Genomic DNA, 4,789 nt, shown 5'->3' on the forward strand with positions numbered 1-4,789 from the left:
CGCTATATAAAAGCTCAATTAAAAGAAAAAAAAAACTCTCCTGCCGTATTCTGAAAAAAAAGAAAACAAACAAAAAACAAACAAACAAAGGCACCCTTCCCCCCCCCCCCCCCCCCCCCAAAAAAAAAAAAAAAAAAAACAAAACAAAAAACAAACAAAACAAAACTCGCCCTTTATAAAATCGAGCAAAATAAAATATCATCTTGTCAAAAACTTCCAAAACCTTGACCTGAAAACTTCCAAACCTAAGACTTGCGAAGTCCTATGTTTGAGAGCTTTGTTTTTTCCTTGTTGTTTTTTCCAAAATTTTAAATAGCCCTACGTGTTTTTCAGAGTAAGAGGGAGGGCCCCGATAGTTCAGTTGGTAGAGCACTCGCTTCACACGCAAAGGTACCAAGATCGATCCCAGGTGCAGTCGATATTTTATTTTCCGACCCCACTGTCCACCCAGTAACAGTAAATGAGTAACTAGGTCTATTATATCTGTCGGAGTATACTTTGCGATAGACACTCGTCCTATCCAAAGGGTAGCAAGTTATTGCCATTGTCCGTTTCAAGCTATAGAAACCGGGATAAACTCGGGCTCCATGGGCCTTATGGCTCTGAGGGATTACTTTTTTTTTGTTTTCTTTTTTTTCTTCAGAATAGGCAGTTTTCTGGCAAAACTGTTAAAAATCGATTATTCAGTGACTAATCCACAGGAATTTTAAACCAATGACATTGGTCAACAGTTCATTTCCTTGACGTCATCATAACATATAGTTCATGTTAAGTTCAAGTTCAGATTCGTGGTGTATCAATCGTGCTTGATATTCACGTTGACGAGAAATACAATTTTCTGATCAATGGCAAATTAATATTATAGCCTCTAACCAAACGCATTGACAGTATACTAGAAAAAGTAGTAGTAGTAAGTAGTAGTAGTAGTAGTAGTAGTAGTAGTAGTAGTAGTAGTAGTAGTAGTAGTAGTAGTAGTAGTAGTGGCAGTAGTAGTAGTAGTAGTAGTAGTAGTAGTAGTAGTAGTAGTAGTAGTAGTAGTAGTAGTAGTAGTATATAGTAGTAGTAGTAGTAGTAGTAGTAGTAGTAGTAGTAGTAGTAGTAGTAGTAGTAGTAGTAGTAGTAGTAGTTGAAGTAGTAGTTGAAGTAGTAGAAGTAGTAGTAGTAGTGGTGGCGGTGGAATGCTTGTGGTGGTACGTTATAAGTTGTTTTATTAATGAGTAATGATTGTCTCTAGATATTTTCCTTGACCTCGTTAGCCGTTCCGATTACTTGTTTACTTGATTGGGCCGATTTATTTATAGCATTTGATTGGCTTAGAATCAAGCATATGCCAAGAGAGGATTACGGCTGAACTATGACGTAGTAGTGGGTCAATAGGTCATACACGATAGAAGCAGCAGTAACGAAGAAGTAGAATGTATGTTTTTAAGGGTTTTACGGCGCTTGCAACACATTTAGTTCATATATTATCAGCACCAGTAAAAGGAAGAAATCGGGATTAGTAAAAAGTTCTAGAATTACAATTAAATCACCAAAGAAAAAGTAAGACAAAAGGGAATTAGTTCAAATACGCTTCAGCAGTCGTAACGTCACTTCCCTCGTAATGACGCATGGTAACTTAGTAACAGGCTCTAAATTATCGGAACAATGGCGGACGCCCTTATGAAATATGTCTCCGACGAGCATAAAAGCGTAAGTATCCAGAGGGAAAAAAAATTATAAATCTGATCATGTTTTGACTTTTACACATTCTGATCACAAGACATATGAAAAGTTCTAGCCAGCATGAAGAATAAAATGTACCGATTTTTTTTCTGTTTAGAACCACGATGGCCGCCGTTGCTGGGCGACGTAACATCAGACTATTGAATCAAATTGGGAACAGGTGAAGATTCCAGGTCCAAGAGCACGCTGGAGACTAAAATGAAAATATGGAAACATGAAACTTTGGGGCTCCTACCGTATGTGGGGTGTTCAATGTCAAGTCGGTAAACATGGCACTTGTGCATTGATGGTATGTGTTATGATAAATAGATAATAAAAATAAAAATAAATAAAATTCCCTTCATTCATCCCATATGAGAAATTTATCTCTAGGATCTATTCCAAGGGAAGACTGGAATAACACAGACGTTAGCCTCATGCAGCGCGCAAATTGAGCTAGGACGAGGTGACTTGCTCAAGGCCACACAGCACATTGGCGGGTGATCGAACTCGGTACCCCTCGGGTACGAAGCAAAGTCATTTGCACACCAATGCACATCATTTGTTTGCACCATATCAATCGTACAACTACACAAAAAGTTTATAGTCTGAGAGATGATATAGATAGTGCCATTTGTCAATTGTATCACATATTATTATAAACATTTCATTATGTGCGAGGGGATGTTTACCGACTTGACACGACCTGACATTGATACTCATCGTCTGCTATTAAAACCCTATTGACACTTCAGACGTTTCGAGTCACTCCCACGCCTCGTTTTAAAAAAAAGTCCGCGAAATTAAAGGGGAGGCAAGAGAAAATCAGCTGATCGTTAAAATAGTAACAGAAAAGTGGAGGTGCTCGCAATGAATGCAAGAAAGACATTTAAAACGCCGTAAAAATGTTTAAAAATCACTTATCAGTGTACTTAGTTTGAGATCACCTAAATGCAGGGGCGTGGCTATATTGGTTGATTTGGTGCCTAGCACCGCGTCCATCTTTAAAAAATGGAGTACAGCATTAAACAAAAATAATACTGTGAAATGGTATATACCGCATCTTACTTATTTGAATAACTCTTTTCTTTATTTTTTCTTCTTTCTTTTGTATTGACAAATATAGCATTTCTAAGTCATTTGCTTCTGATTCTGGCACCACATTGAACTGTAAGCATGCCACGCCACTGCCTAAATGTCCCACCTTGAGTGCTCTACCAACTGAGCTATCGGGACCCCCAGGACTGTAAGAAATAATGAATGAAAATGAATAGACCAGCTTCAGAAATAAATAACAAAAACAAAGAAAGAAACTCGGAACGCTTCATGCTCACAATCCTTGTTCAGCCACATTGGCTTAAAGGGGTTTTGAATCCGAAACGTCCCATGGATTGGTATATCTTTGTTCTTTTGCGAAGCTGTTACATGCATTTATTCTTGATCATTGCTTTATAAAGTTGTTGTGTCAATGCAAAATAGTGCTTCTTTCTATTCTTATAATGACCGCCCTGATACGTGCAAGACATATTAATACGCCAAAATAAGGCGGCGATCAATAGAGAAAACAATTCCTACGCGGTCTAGTAGGATGACAGTCGTTTTCGGATCGGAAGGTGCCGGGTTCAAGCCTCGCTCGGCGCATAGCTGAGTCCTTGAAAAAGGCTCATTACTCACATTCTCTCACCGTACTCATGTGTAAAATGAGTACCTGCTCGTTAACAGCGTTGTCTCTGTCCGAAATTATATGTAATATCGCCTAACAGGCGTTAACGTCTCGTCCTACATGTCACATGTTACTGTTAGCCAGGGACCCCTTGTAAAGCTTTTGGAGCACGTTTAGTGGATATTGCTCTATATAAATTCGCAATTTTAAAAAAAATATATTAATACGCCAAAATAAGGCGGCGATAAATAGAGAAAACAATTCTCAATGAAAATCGAGTATTTAATTTGTCCTATCTCTTACCATGGATACTTGATGTTGTCTTCACTCTGCCCTATAAAATACAATAAGTGGTTGTGATCAGTGTGATCGTTGTCGAACTATTTTATCTAAGTAGAACGTAGTGCAAGAGGAAAGTGCATTGGATTCCAAGTGAATTTGAGTCATCGGGAGGCGGCTAATACGCTGTTTTCCATTTTTGAAAAAAAAAAAAAGGTTTATTCGGCGTTTACTGAATGACAAAAAACAAAACAAACAAACACAATGGGGCTGGACGATGAGAGAGGGGAATGTTCTTTTACTATATAAAGTCTTTAAAATGACAAGTTCTTTCTTAGGAACCATACACTGGGTGGGGGATCCTGACCTTCCATTGTTGGCAGGGCGAGGCACTCACTGTGTCTTCTATCTCCCTACAATATCTGTTTTCTAACATGCTTTCTGTCTTTGTCTTGGAATGAGATTACTTGGTTTTGTCCTGGCCCTGGCTGGGAGGGAATAAGTCAAACATATAGAGTTTTGGGAGATGATATGATATCGCTTCGTTCAGTTGCAAAGGGACCAAGATCGAACCCGGGTGAAGTCGAGATTTTTTCTGACTGTCCATCCATTGGTAGCTAAGTCTGTTAGATTGGGCGGAAAGTACTTTGCGATAGACAAGCGTCCTATCCAAATGATAACAAGCAATTGATATTGTCCGTTTTACGCTATAGAAACCGGGATAAGCTCCGCCTCCATGGGTCCAATGGATCTGAAAGACTACTTTTTTCTCTCTCTTACAGTCCACAGCTGCTGCTTCTAGCACCTTAGTATCACTTTGACACAACTTTTATCACCACAACTATCTTGACTTTAAAGAGGAATTTTAGATCTAATTATTATTATTATTATTATTATTATTATTATTATTATTATTATTATTATTATTATTATTATTATTATTATTATTATTATTATTATTATTATATTATTACTATTATTATTATTATATTATTATTATTATTATTATTATTATTATTATTATTATTATTATTATTATTATTATTATTATTATTATATTATTATTATTATTATTATTATTATTATTACTATTATTATTATTATTATGATTGGTTCTTTCACATCTCAGTTTAACATCTATTA

This window comes from Berghia stephanieae, chromosome 1, assembly GCF_034508935.2.
Source record: "Berghia stephanieae isolate SIO BIC M18660-M18661 chromosome 1, UCSD_Bste_1.3, whole genome shotgun sequence".
NCBI classification, from domain to species: Eukaryota; Metazoa; Mollusca; class Gastropoda; order Nudibranchia; family Aeolidiidae; genus Berghia; species Berghia stephanieae.